Raw genomic sequence first — 15,778 nt, 5'->3', positions numbered from 1 at the left:
GAGAGGCCTCAGGAAAACACCAACCCTGTCAACTCTTTGATCTTGGACTTCCACTTCCAGTACTGTGAGAAAATAAATCTCTGTTGTTTAAGCCAGGGGTCTCCAATTCCTGGGCCATGAACTGGTACTGTCCTTAGCCTTTTAGGAACTGGGTTCAGGCAAGTGAGCAAAGCTTCATCTGTATTTACAGCCACTCCCCATTGCTTGAATTACCGCCTGAGCTCTGCCCCCTGTGAGATCAGCAGTGGCATTAGATTCTCATAGGAGTGTGAACCCAGTTGTGAACTGCGCATGAGAGGGATCTAGGTTGCACACTCCTTATGAGAATCTAGTGCCTGATGACCTGTCTCTGTCTCCTGTCACCCCCAAATGGGACCATCTAGTCTAGATGCAGGAAAACAAGCTCAGGGCTACCACTGATTCTACATTATGGTGAGTTGTATGTTTCATTATATATTACAATGTAATGACAATAGAAATAAAGTGACAATAAATGTAATGTGCTTGAATCATCCCAAAACCATCCACTACCTTCCACCCCAACAGTCCCATCCATGGAAAAATTGTCTTACTCAAAACTGGTCCCTGGCACCAAAAATTTGGAGACCACTGTTTTACCCAGACTGCCATATGAGTTACGGCAGCTCTAGCAAACAAACACAAGATACTACTAGATGTCAGGCAATAGTAGACTCCTGAGATCTTGCATCTTGTACCTGCTTAGTATTGGCCACCTTCGTCATGTATCAAAATCCCCCTGGGATATTAACATACATATGTTCAAGTCCTACCCCAAAGAATACTGTTTCAATTGGTCTGGAGGTGATTTCCTGGTGATTCTAATGAGGAGCCAGGATTGAAAATCATCTTTCCAGATCTTTGAGTCATTGGCCTTTCTTTTCATTCAGGTCTGGGCTCAAAGCCACTCTTATGACCTCACACGGTTTTGGTTTCCTCAGAGAATTAAACCACCCTGTCAACTAATCTTTGATTCATGTTTGTTCATTTTTTTCACCTCATTTCTTTTTGTTGTTTGTTTGTTTGTTTGTTTGTTTTGTTTAAGAGACAGGGTCTTAGTCTGTCACCCAGGCTAGAGTGCAGTGGTGACTCAATCATAGCTCACTGGAGCCTCTGACCCCAGCGATCCTCCCACCTCAGCTCCCAAGTGGCTGAGACTACAGGTGCATGCCACCACACCTGGCGAATCTTTTTTGTTTTTATTTTTTTGTAGGACAGAGTCTTGCAATGTTGCTCAGCTTGGTCTCAAACTCCTGACCTCAGGTCATCCTCCTACCTTAAGCTTCCCAGTAGCTGGGACAACAGGCACCAGCCATAAAGTTTTAAAAAAAATTTTTGTGGAGACAGGGTCTCTTGCTGTTGCTCAGACTGGACTCAAAGTCCTGGCCTCAAGCAATCCTCCTACCTTAATCTCCCTAGGAGCTGGGACGACAGGTATAAGACACCACATCCAACTAATTAAAATTTAAAATTTTTTTTTGTGTGTAGAGGCAGGGTCTTGCTATGTTGCTCAGGCTGCTTTTGAACTCCTGGCCTCAAGCAGTCCTCCCACCCCAGCTTCCCAAAGCATTGGAATTACAGGTATGAACCACCACACCTGCTCTAATCTTTGATTTATAGGTTTATTTGTTTATTTTTTTCTCTATCTAAAACTATAAACTTCATGAGATTGGGGACCCAGGGTTTCCCTTTTAAGGCTGACCGTAGTTCTATGGGCTACATATTATCATCTCTATTTGTGGATGAGAAAACTCAGGTGCAGAGAAGATAATAACTCGCCTGCCCCGCTCCAACATGCAGGTCAGAAGTGGTAAAATTTGGGTTTGAGCTCAGGTTTAACTGAATTCGTAGCCGCCCTACCGGCCACTTACACATTAATTATTTCTTTGCCACATTATACTTTATTGACCATTTTTTCATCACAGGATCTCATTTACTCTCACAATGGAACTCCAATATAAAAACTATCATTAACCCCATTTTAAAGATGAGAAAACTGGAGCCTAGGAGAGTCGGGGGATTCATGCATGATTACACAGCCCCAAGGGTGCAGTCTCTTCCGTCCACAAATCCTATTATTTTCTCCATTCCGATTCTGTTTTGTGTCCCTCCTTCACCTATTTATCAAGTGTCCTCTCCTTTCTGCAAAGGAGTAAGGGGACTTGGCCCATAAGTGTGACAAAGCAGCAGCTCTCCTAGTCAGACCCGCCAGGAGGAGGATCAACCCACCAAGGACTATCCCAGCACAACTGTTCCCAGCCGCAAGCTGTGCCTGGCTTCTCCCTGGCAGCTCTGCCAAGCCAAGGCTGCCTGTTGGCACATCAGCACTGAATTAGAAAAATGATAAGGTTAGAACATTCTAGGAGAAGGGAACAGGGATTAGAGTCCCAGCTTTGCATGGCTGTGAAGGAGTCAGTGGGAATCAAGTGGCAAAGAACTGAAGGACACAGGGGGACGAGAACTGGCATTTATTGGGCATCTGCGGTGTGCCAGGCACTAGTCACACATGAGTTCATTTAATCTTTAAGTGGCCTTGTGAGGAATTAGCAGGAAATATAGGAGTCATCATTGACGGCTTTCTCTCCTCTCTGCTCAAATTCAGTTCAATGAATTGCTTAATATCACTTCTCACGGTGTTCTCTGCCCCCTGCCATGGACAAGCTTCCATCATTTTTTGCACAAATTGCCTTTTAACCAGTCTGTCAACATTTTCTCTGGTTCCTCTACAATATAGTGTCTATACTGCAGCCAGAATAATCTCCTTTTTTTTTTTTTTTGAGATGGGTCTTGCTGTGTCGCCTGGGCTGGCTGGAGTACAGCGGTGCCATCCTAGCTCACTGCACCCTCCAACTCCTGGACTCAAGTGATCCTCTCACCTTAGCCTTCTAAGTAGCTGAGACCACAGGTGTGCACCATGACACCCACATAATTTTAAAAATTTTGTAGAGTAGGGGTCTCACTGTGTTGTCCAGGCTGGTCTTGAATTCCTGGGCTCAAGTCATCCTCCCTCCTTGCCCCCACCAAGTGCTGAGATTAGAGGCATGAGCCACCATGCCTGGCCCAGAGAGAGCTTTTTGAAATGCCGATAGGATGGAGTCTTCCCTCTGCTTACAACCTTTGACGGCTGTCTATTTTTCTTGAGATGAAGACCAAATCCTTAACAAGGTGTCCTAGTATAAATTACTAGAGGATCTGCATTCCTCCTACCTTTCCAGCCCTTCCTTCTCTGCGTGCCAGTCCTCCTGGCTCTCTTTCAGCTTGTGCAACACACCATGTTCCCTCCAGTCTCCAGGCCTTTACGCAAGCTGTTCCCTCTGCCTGGTACACTCTCACCACCCTCCTCCAACGGATTCATGTCTGCTCACCCCTCAGCTCTCAGCTCCACTGTCACTCTCTCGGAGTCCTAGATGAGGACATGGCCCTTGCCGTGGTCCTGCTTCTTGTCTTCCAGCACCTATATCAGCCTGAATCATGCATCCATTAAGGTGATTCAGTACGTTTTTGTTTTTGTCATTGTTCATAAGGAAGAGATGTTGCCTGATTTTGGTCCCTTCCTAGGCTGAAAACTCACACAGTGCTGAGCACAGAGTAGATCTTCATTCAGTTCATGCCACGTATCACCAGGTGCATGTCTTTATTTTACTGGAGAAAAAACTGGGACTCAGAAAGATTTGGTTACTTGCCAAAGCTTGCCCAGCAGAGCCGGGACACAAATCCCCTGACTACCTGAGGCAGAGCCTTGCTTGACTTTCAAATATGTCAGCTGAGGAGGGGTCTCAGAGAGGAGAAAGGAGTTTCTGGGGAGCATTTCAGCGCCAGGAGAGACAAATAGGTTGTGCTACACTCAGCCCCATCTCCACTCCATCACCAGCTAGTTAAGGAGTCAGGCTCCTCAGAGCTGCCCACAACCATGGGAGAGAGATGGATGGTCCCTAAAGACCCATCTCATTATCTCAGGAGTCAAATTGGAAACCTGTTAAAGAATAACTGGCCCATCAATAAACCCCACATGAATTCTGCAACTGCACAGGGGAGAGAAACTGACCAAAGCCACACTAATGCGGCCTCTTAGCACCTTCCCATCCAGGACTAATGGTAATTCTTGGAAAGTAAATACAGCCCTTCCTGAGCCCCCAGAAGCCATTTGCTATAATGTGGTGTAACCATCTTAAGTAAGTGCCTGGTAAATTCATGAGCCTGTTAAGCAGAGTTTATTGTGCCTTTCCACTCACAGGTGGAATGCAGTGGTCATCAGTGGGAAGTATTTCAAGGACAGGTGGCAGATAAAATCAGACACAAGCAATCAGCAGCTGCACTTACCTGCACACCTGCGCATGAATCTGCATCTGCAGCAGGTCTGTGTTCTGCAGACCCGTGTCCCTGTGTGTGTGTGTGCATGTAAGCATTGTGGGAGCAGATGTAGGTTCATCGAGCATGCATGCTTGTGAACACTTACTGCTTGTGGATTTGCGCACTTCTACAATTACCCTGGGACCCGCAGATCTGCTTGGGCTGGCCAGCATGACACACTGTTCACATTGTAAGAAATGGCTCATAGTAGTTGTATTAGTTCGTTGTCACGCTGCTGTGAAGAAATACTCGAGACTGGGTAATTTGTAAAGAAAAGTGGTGCAATTGACTCAAAGTTCCACATAGCTGGGGAGGCCTCAGGAAATTTACAATCATGGTGGAAGGCACCTCTTCACAGGTTGGCAGGAGAGAGAGTGAATGCCAGCAGGTAAATGCCAGACACTTATAAAACCATCAGATCTCATGGGAACTCACTCACTATCACAAGAACCACCCCCATGATTCGATTACCTCCAATTCCCACCACATGTGGGGATTATGAGGATTACAATTCAAGATGAGATTTGGGTGGGAACACAGCCAAACCATATCAGTAGTCATCCAGCACATATCTGTTGTTTTAATGGAGAATAAAAGCTATCTAATTATCATAATCGTAGCAATAAGAATAATTATAATAAACAGAGAGAACAAAGCATTTCCAGATGACCTAAAAAAGTAGAGGCATTCTCCATTGCAGCCATTAGCTAACTAAGTGGTTGGAGAGGGTGCTATCCTTCTCTAATCCTCGTTTCTCACCTGTCAACGGAGGGCTACCATAAGCAGAGCCAGCAGGAAGTTGAGGAAGTTTATCCCTCCAGGTCTCCCTTTTCTTGAAAAAGGTAAGGACATTCCTTGAGAAGGATGTGAGCTGGAAGTTCATTATACAGGGATTTGAGGAAGAGTGGATAAATTTTGGAGGATTTGCCAAGATAAATGAAGAAAAGAGATGGCCAAGGTTAAATAACACAATTACTGAGAATCCATGGGTGCCTGGGTAGAATTTACCCTCTGAATTTTGGGGGGGTGGCAGAACACTATTCTGCCTTCTCTGATGTATTTGTAGGTCCACAAAAGAGACAAAGAGCCTGGGAATCTGAAGATGCTGGTAAGAGGGTGGCTGAGTAATTGGCCTTGGAACCTAGACCGAATGCAGTCGGAAGCCAGGTCAGAAGGTAGAAAGGCTGGAAGACAGGGGAGGGAGGGTCCTAGAAGTCTTCAGCCAGCTGATATAGCAGAATTAGCATGGAGAAGTGAGAAAGCTATTTGGACCAAAGGTTATGGTCAGGGAAACCAGAGACGACTGCTTCAGGGGTGGGACTGATGGGGACGATGACAGGAAAGTTCATGATGAGATTCAGGTGGAGGTGAATGTCACTAAAGAAGGGAGGGGGGTAGGGACTGAGAGTCTAGGGCAGTGAATGGTTCTTTTCTTTTCTTTCTTTTTTTTTTTTTTTAGATGGAGTCTCTCTCTGTCACCCAGGCTGCAGTGCAGTGGTGCTATCTCAGCTCACTTCAACCTCCACCTCCCGGGTTTAAGCAATTCTCCTGCCTTAGCCTCCTGAGTAGCTGGGACTAGAGGCATGAGCCACCATGCCCGGCTCATTTTTTTGTATTTTAAGTAGAGATGGGGTTTCACTGTGTTAGCCAGGATGGTCTTGATCTGATGCCCTCGTGATCCTCCCACCTCAGCCACCCAAAGTCCTGGGATTACAGGCGTGAGCCACTGCGCTAGGTCATGAATGTTTCTATTTTTAGGGGAGGTGGGAATCCCACAACTCTTTGATAATCTTCTAAAAAATATAGACCTGTTCCCTGTGGAAATGCCAGTCACGCTCTTTCACACAAGGTGCACACTGAATCTCCTGGACCCACTGAGTCTCTAATTTGGTGTCTATTGGATGGTTGCTTGGTGCCACCATGGTGAAGATGTGGCTTGAAGGAGAGAGGAAGGCTGTGAAAGCTGGGGTCAAAGTCAGCGACGAGATTGTGAAGCGACAGGAATGCAGAGGATGCTACATCCAGGGGTCAGGTCCTCAGGATTTGGAGTGGTACTCTGACAATTTCATTTTCTTGCTAGAATTGCAAAGGACACGAGGCAGTCTTGGGCCCGATTCATTTCCCACCGCCAACCTGTGGTCCGTGGGACATGGATGAACAGAGGAAAGACACAAGGATGCTCCCAAGATCCCTTTCCTACAGCTGCTGCCTCCTGCTCTGTGAGCTAGCATCATTGTCTCAGTTTTTTGAGCATGACTTTTTCCATTTTTTATTTCTGTTACATCTATTCCAAGATCTGCCTCCAGCTGTCTGTCTGCCACCTCAAAGCGCTTTGGGTGTGTCCTTATGCAACACTGAGCTACGGGTCTCCTGACCTGCTCCTCTTCTCCAGGGTCTCTGAGCATCTTGTCTTTAGGAGCTCCTTTTTATTCACCTCCACCTGGGGTCCTAGGTGTCTGTTTCCCAGAGGAACCCTGTGCCTGCACTCACAGCTTCAGATCCTTCTTCCCTTCCCCTGGGTCTCTGTTCACTCACCCCTCACCAGAGCATATTCAGATATACCTCAGAATCTAGAGAACCTGATGGTGGCTCATTATTTCTCTCTTTGGTTTCAGCAGTGCCAAGTGGCTGCTCAGTGGAGCCTGATCAGCAGCCTCAGAAAAGGAAGGAGCATAGCCATTCACCCATGCCTGACCGGAGAAGAACACAGGGCACTAATTTACCCCCAACTTGGCCACAGAAAGCAGGTAAACAAGCCTCTACCACTAAAGGGACAGCATCAGTGTCTGCCACTCTTCAGCTGAACTTTCTCTGCTGTTCTGATGATAGACACTCAGTCTAAGAGCTGGGAAGAGCCAAGAAAACAGAAAGAAAGGAAACCCAGGGAGTCTTATGGGCACCACTGAGCCAGGATGGGGGAGCGTGTTTAGAAGAGTGTGAAGAACTTATCAGCCCAAATGCAAAGATGAAGAGTTTCTTGGGTTTCTTGTTATTGTCCTAAAACAACGTTGAGGATTCAACTTATGGTTCTTACTTTGACCACTCAGGATGGGTTGTTCCGTATTATAATTGTCTGTTGATTGGTTTCCTTATGGGAATGTATCTGTTCACTGTTGGATCTCCAGTGTCCAAATCCGAGCCTGGAGTATAGTGGGTGCTCAGTGAGTGTTTGTTGAGTGAATAATGACTGAAGCAAATGATGAATGCCATAATCCGTAATTCACATTCTGATAACACATTCAGGAAGAATTCAGTGTTATGGATCACTTTTTTTAAAATCTGTAAATGGCTAGATTTTAGTTGTAAAAGAATAATTAACATTATTCTCTATTATAACTCATTTATTCAGCATCTATTATATGCCAGGTTCAAGGCATTGAATTGAACAATGAGTAGAACAAAGTTTGGAGTATAGCAATGCTGTGAAATGCAGAAACAGTGGACTACTCACAAGGTTTATCTCAGGAACTTCCTCGGACCTATGGGAAAAGAGCACAGATGTGATGGGCCTTTCTAGAAGGCAAGGTAAATTTTACAGCGGAACTGTTTTCAGAGTCGAGTTTACTTGGAAAGATGAGTTCTAAAGCCCTGTTCTGTTTCCATAGCCCAGGAGGGTGACATGGAAAAATAGAACAGTGTGGCCTGTTCTTCCATCCTCAGCAGACCCGAACCTCTGTTTACCCATGTAGTCACATCCTATAGAGAAATAGACATATATCCTCACACCTGCACAGAAGCATGCACTTTCACAAATGCATTCACTTAGCTCTTCACTCATGTGCACACTTGCACAGACCTCAGAGGTGTATATATGCAAGTAATTACACATGCCCAGATATATTTATATACTTGGAAACATGCTCATATAAAGATTTTTCTTTTTTTTTTTTTGAGGCAGGGTCTCGCTCTGTAGCCCAGGCTGGAGTGTGGTGGTGCCATCTCGGCTCACTGCAACCTCCACCTCCTGGATCTTGGTTCAAGCAATTCTCCTGCCTCAGCCTCCCGAGTAGCTGAGATTACAGGAACATGCCACCACGCCTAGCTAATTTAAGTATTTTTAGTAGAGACGGGTTTCACCATGTTGGCCAGGCTGATCTTGAACTCCTGACTTTGTGATCTGCCCACCTTGGCCTCCCAAAGTGCTGGGATTACAGGTGTGAGCCACTGCACCCAGCCAAAGATATTTATTAAGACTCACTTGGACATGCAAAGATGTGTAGGCACCTAGACACTCATCTCTAGGTGAAAATTGCATGCTCTTCACACCATGTTTACACACATATATGCTCACATATGGTTATACAAGCATACACTCTCGTACTTACCCACTTGGGCACATAAACACATACTTCATATATGGACGCATACACTTATTCGTGCTTACTTTCTTATTCACACACAGACGCACTCTACACCTACATAGAGGCTCACATACTCTCAGAGACAGACTTGTGTGACTCCTTGAGTTACATTCGTACACATGAGACACCTTCAACTTAGGCCAGGGGAGGGGTCAAGGGATTTGCTCCCTCTCGTTTCTAAGTTCTGGAGAGAGGATGAGACCCAAAGGATGTCTTTAAGGGACCACTAGAGGGAATGGATGTGATAATCACCCTCCCTGAATTCCCTAGGGAAGTGTGAAGTATTATTCCACAGCACATATCAAAACAAATGCTGCAACATGAGTCTGATTGAAGTTCACGCATTCTAGAACCCGGTTAGATGAAAAATTACGCCATTGTTTACCATGTTGACTTGAAGTCTTGGGCCTTTTTATTCCCAGAGGAATGTTTACTTTTATGTTTTTTTCCCACTCTACCTTGAATGCAGAAGTCGACACTAAGTGGAGATAAAAGACAGCTCTATAAAAAAACACTAGGGCCATTTCTGCCACCTTGCTGGGAAGAATAACTCAGTGAAGGTAGAGCCAATCAGGGTGATGAGACCAGGGGAATCACTACTACTCTTTCCATTTCCATAGCAAGATGCAGTGGAAGAATCAATGTGGTATTCTTCCTCAAAAATCCTTTTTGTTGCTCCTTGCTGGGGGTCATCAGGAACTGCTGAGACAGAGGCTGAAATTAGCAGACCTGAGTGGAGGAGTCTGCAGCACACACAGGAGCAATGGGGAATTAATTCAAGATCAAGCCTCAAGCCAACACCAGCTAGGAAGACACCAGGGCAAGAGGTTTTAGAAAAATTGGCCCAGCACAGGGCCAAGGCACAGTACAGAGACGGGTGACACCAGAGGGGAGGGGAGAGGACTTTGAATCATAAAAAAGGGCCCAAGATTCACAGTCTGGTAGATGTGGAATGAAATCCTTACCCAGTCATTCTTGTTGTGAAAACCCAGGCAATTTTCTTAACATCACTCATAAAATGGATGTAATCACATTTGCTATGAGAAGTCAATGAAATCTGCATGGGAAAACACCAGATGCATTCATTCATTCATTCAACAGATTTATAATCGATGATAATAACTAATATTTCTTGGGTGCTTACTATGCACCAGGTGCTGTTCAAAACACTTTATATGCATTCACTTCTTCAATCTTTAGAACAATTCTGTGAGATAAGAATTATGATTACTATTACCATTTTAAAGGTGAGGGCTCGGAGAGGTTCGGCAACAGGAGAAAGATCACATAGCTTTGCTAGGATTTGAACCCAGGTCAACTGGCTACAAAGGCCATATTTTCAGCCTAGGCTTACTAAGGACCAGAATAGCTCTAGGCACGGGAGATGCTGTGGTGAATCAGATCGCCAAAGCCCCCTGTTCTTATGTCTTATGGTGCTTACATTACAGCAGAGAAGAGAGATGGGAAATAAATAAATGAAGACCATAATTTCAGATAATGGAGATGGCCATGAAGAAAATAAAACAGGCTGATGTTGTTAGTAACAGGAAGGGCTATCCTCATAGGGCTTCAGGGCCACCTTCTCTGAGTAAACAAATTTGAGTTGAGTTGAGATTCAATGACTCCAAGGAGCCAACCAGATAATAATATAAGAATAAAAGGGCCCCAGACCAATGCAACAGCAGGCACCAAGGCCCTGGGGTGAGATGAGCTGGAAGACATCAAGAAACAGAAAGAGGCTGGACTGTATTGAGCAGAGGGAGCTGCTGTAAGTTACAAAACAGGTGAGAAAATAGTGATCACATCAAGTATGTGAGCATAAAAAATTGGATCTCTCTGAGTGCAAAGAAAACACCCCTTGAATAGTTTTTAAAGGAGAATAGAATGATCTAATTTTACTTTTAAAAGATCACTCTGTCAGATGTGTTAAAAATAGATAGAACTCCTGCCTGGCAGAGATTAAGCACTCAACAAATAGAAGAGCTCCCTCCCTATACTGGGAGACGCCTGGGGGAAAGACAAGAAAGCTAACATCCAGGAGAAATGTCTTTTCTCTTCCAAAAATCGTGGATGCTACAGGCTGCTGTAAGGAAAACAGGCTTTGAAACTGTTTTTGTTTGACCCTCTACTACCAGGCAGGGTACCTCTCAGAGACAGGAGGTATATTCTATTTGCCAAGCCCCATCCTCTTTTCAGAAGCCTCTTTCATTGTCCATCCTGGATTTATGTGGTGCTTATCTTATAATGTCACCTGAACCAGGAAGTTTTTTCAAAGCAATATTTGCTAAACATTCAAGTGGACCGAACAAGTTGGTATGAGGCAAAGATGATAACCTTATGTTCCTTGTCATTAAGGTGTCTCTAATCAAAAATTTTTTTCCTTAGGTTGGCTGCTAAGATATTATTCACTAGTTCTGATATCTGATTATTGCTTTCTTTCCACTCTGGACCATGAAGACTGTCTCACTCTTTTGGTTGCCAAACACAATGATGACATGAACACATTTCTTGTCTTTGAAGAAAGAGCGGCATTGGATTGAACAGGAAACAATGTACTACAACAGGGATAGAACACATGCTATCCATGGTCAGCCCCAAAATGCTGGACGTTCTGTTCCATGTGCAGCCACCTCATCTCATTTCCTTTTCTCTCATTTTTGAGTAGCTGCCCATGGGACCAGAACCAGACTTGGTAAAGGTCAGAGCTTAATCATGTGCTTGTGAACCTGCACAGAGATCCTGGTTCCCCAAACAAGTGTTGCTCAAAATGTCTTTGGGTCTCTGACTTCATAACGTCAATGCAGTAAGGGCTTGAAGCCCATCACTAGCTAAAGTCTTGACTGGTAAAATAGTCCATAGATGGCACGATTGCAAACCTGGATGTTGTCCCAAGCTTCAAAGGGATAAATGAAAGTTGAAAAAGCAGGAGCAGAAAAGTGAGTGCAGGACTCCTGGTCAATAAGGCAAAACAAAACTTTATGCAAAACCTTCTCTATGCTCTAAAGTGTAAATTTACTAAATAAACAATTTCAACTCAATAAAATAGAATCTGAGGTCAAAGTTAAAAAGGGTGCCCCTCAGGTAATCTAGAGATGATAAGAGGCTTTCCAGGCTCAGTAGAGAACAGAATTTGACCCTCTGGGGCTGGGATTGTAATGTTAACTGTCTTCAAGTCTGTGGCCCCTTGTAAGGCTACAAGAAGGAATGAAGATTCCTGGATAAAGTAAGGCACCAGGAAACATATGCTAAGTCTGTAAACAGGGAGGAGAAACTTCCCTTCCAGCCCCGGGACAGAGCCCAGAAGTGAATGTCTGCCTGAATCGCTGATGGAAAGTAGTGACTCATAAAATATTAGAACCCTGGAACTGCATGAGGTGTGTGTAGTAGATGAGCCTGAGTTGTACCTCCTCACACAGGGTAGAAACTTCGAGCCACGGAATTAATGTAAAAGCTAGCCAGGAAGTGAGGAACCTCTGCAGAGACAACCATAAAACCAGACAATAGGAGTCCTCCTAAACCTAGGCACGTGCACGACTGCTGTTAATACCAACTCCTGCTGAAAGCGAGCTCACAGGCAAAAATTACCCCCCAAAATTATATTAAAGACCATGAAAAGACTAGGAGAATTTACTACCAAAGAGATGCTTGCTGAGAGAACCTCTAAAGGCTATAACCCTGCAAGAAGAAAATTGAATCCAGAAGGAAGGAGGAGGATGAAAGAAGCAGTAGGGAGAAAAGAAACAGAAAGAAAAAGGCAAAGTAATAAACACGTTCTCTTCTTGGCCAGACAATGTACAAGTTACTAGGTTGGTGCAAAAGTAATTGTGGTTTTTGCCATTCATTGCACCAGTCTAATAGCAAGTGGACCTTGTTGTGGCTGGGGGATGCACGTAACTGGGTAGGGAAAGACCACTGGAAGAAGGAGGGAACTATGTTTCCTCTCTCACCTCGGTCTTGGTCTTCAGAGCCAGGAATTGATCCTGGTTTTCCTGGCTACAAAGTCTGTTTACTCACAGAGTCAAAGGGTAAGCGTGTTTGCACCAGATTGAGTGCACATAAGAGAAAACCCAGTTTGCTCAACCAACGCAGCATTCCAATGCATGCTCTGACCCACCCACCTGCTCCACCAAATAGACCTAAGTATATCATTGTGTTTGGTGCATTAAGAGGCTTAGGGAAATCAAGAGCTTTCTGCATTTTTTTTCTCTTCTTTTTCCCTGCAATATCTGCTGACTTTAGCGTGGCCTCCTGTGTAGCATGCGTGAGCTGGAGCTGGCAATGGTGGAAAAATCATCTGATGTCAGCACTAACCTATGCATTTGGATGTGAACCTGTTGGCAAATTACAGCCTGTCACTCTCAAATGAGTGAGCCGAGATGGAAATGTCAATTTGAGCAGATGCCTTTTCTGCCTCTGTTTTGCACTACAATTTAGAGAGGTGACACAAATATCACAAAGCACATGCCTAATGCATGAGTTTTAAATTTAATAGTGAAAGGGGGAAGAGAGGAGAAGAATGAGGGTTACAAAAGGATTTCTGTGGTTTACTGAGCAATAAATATGGGCAATGTAAGGGGAATAACAGGAACTGGAGAGATCAGCTCTTCTTCATTCTGGCAAGATGCGATGAAAAGGACCAGGGCTTGGTTACAAATGCAGCCTAGCAAGGATGAGAGAGAGAAAAGAATTTAGCATAAGCCACATGTTGCAGCCCGAGGCAACAGAGTATCAGTGCTTCTGAAGATGTTTTTGACATCTTGATTGAAGAAGCAACTTTCAAACATGAAGGGAAAGAAACTATTTGGCAACGTGTCTGTGGACGGAACCATGGTCCCATGAAGTTCTTTTGGGTCTCTTTTGAGTCCTATGATATTAAGACTTGAGGGAAAGCAATTTCTGTGCCTTAAGTTCCCCAAAGTGAAGAAACCAGATTATATTATATAAACAGCTTCTAGCAAGCAAAGCAAAAGACAGCAATGCTATTTATTTTCTGAACATGTTTCTCTCCCTTTGATGGGCCCCAGGCATGTGGAGCAAAATATAAACACCGAGAGAGAGGGTGAGAGCACAAGAAATAATCAGGGTCTTGACCCTTCCTGATTTCAGGTTCAAGAGGTAGAGGCTCAGGCCAGGGGTCACCGAGAACTTTAGAGGTAAAACCTCAGACTTTATCACTATTTCCTGCCGAGGAGAGCACAAGGTTAGGGTCAAGTTTACAGAAGGGGATTATTAAAGGGATTTGGGGTGAGCTATATTAGATGCCCAGATCAAGGGCAGAGGAGATTTCAAGCTATCCTGACCTGTATTTCTCTCCTTTTTTTTTTTTCCTCTGGGCTGTGTTTCCACAGCTTCTAAGCATCCTATCTTAGTTTTGCTTTTATGTACTTTGACAGTCCAGAAATAATTTGAGCTGGAATCTTTCATCTTTCCCCTATTTGATGTGAGCATTGGGTAAGACTTATATAAATAATAAAAATAACAGCTCACATCTATTGAACATATCTAATGGGAACCAGAGATTAGTTTATTTAATCCTTACAACAGTCTTTGAGGTAAATACTAACATTTCCTCTATGCTATTTGTTAAAACTCAGACTCATAGTCTTGTTAAGTCGTGGGGCTGAAACTGAACCCAGGAAGACTGACTGTAGAAATATAAGCACCACCATATTCCATAAGTTGTTCCATCAAATGTCACACAGACTGCCAAATTGATAGGGAGGAAAATTGCAGCTCTTTGTCACCAGGTGAAAAAAGACACAAAAAGAGAGCTAAAGCACCCGTAAAACCTCTGAAAAGAAATATTAATGAATTAGAAGGAAGGTTGCATTTCTAAGATATTTTCACCCCTACGTACCAATGGCATCCCTTATCAGGAATAAGGTATAGATTACTTTGGCAGCTGTGACAAGCTTTACAAAAAATTAATAGACTTCCTTTTTTTGTTTGTTTGTTTGTTTGTTTTTGAGATGGAGTTTTGCCCTTGTTGCCCAGGCTGGAGTGCAATGGTGGGTTCTGGGCTCACTGCAACCTCTGCCTCCTAGGTTCAGGTGATTTTCCTGCCTCAGCCTCCCGAGTAGCTGAGGTTACAGGCATGCGCCACCATGCCCGGCTAATTTTTGTGATTTTTTTTTGTAGAGACAGGTTTCTCCATGTTGGTCAGGCTGGTCTCGAACTCCTGACCTCAGGTGATCTGCTCACCCCCACCTCCCCAAGTGCTGGGATTATAAGCATGAGCCACCGTGCCCAGCCCCCCACCTTTGTTTTGTTGTTGTTGTTTTAATTTTTTTTAACTGCTGTGCTTAGACCATCATTTGCACTCAGCTAATTTTATTTTTTATTTTTTAAATGGGCTTCAGTTTTAGTACAGTTTTAGATGTACAAAAATATTGAGCAGATAATACAGACTTCCATATACACACCCCACCCCTACTCTCTACCTCTAGCATACCATTTCTCCTATTATTAACATCTTGCATTAGTGTGGCACATTTGTTGCAATTTTGTATATTACTATTAACTAGAGTCCTTTGTTTACATGATGTTCCTTTCTTTACGTTGTCTGGTTCTATGGGTTTTGACAAATGCATAATGATGTGCATCCACCCTTATGGTATTATGCAGAATAGTTTCGCCATACAGAATATCTCCAATGCTTCCTCTATTCGTCTCTTCCCTCCCTTTGGTAGTAAATTCTCCCAGTATTTATGTGGTCTTTAATATAATTTATTTTGCAATTTTTGCCTGTGAGCCTGCTTTCAGCAGTTGTCACTACAGGAGTCATGCACATGCCCTTCCACCAAGCCCCTAGCAAGCACTGATTGTTTCCCTGTCTCTACAGCAATGTCTTTTCCAAAATGTCATCGAATTAGAATCACATAGTGTGCAGGCTTTCCAGACTGGCTTCTTTACTGAGCGAAATACATTTAAGGTTCCTCCATGTCTCTTTGTGGGTTGATAGTTCATTTCATTTTAGCCACTGAATAATAGTCCATTGTATGGATATACCAGAGATTATTCACTCACCTATTGAAGAGCATCTTGGTTGT

The sequence above is a fragment of the Hylobates moloch genome, unplaced genomic scaffold, assembly GCF_009828535.3.
Source record: "Hylobates moloch isolate HMO894 unplaced genomic scaffold, HMol_V3 SCAFFOLD_6, whole genome shotgun sequence".
NCBI lineage: Eukaryota > Metazoa > Chordata > Mammalia > Primates > Hylobatidae > Hylobates > Hylobates moloch.
Note: the sequence above shows the minus strand (reverse complement) of the source record.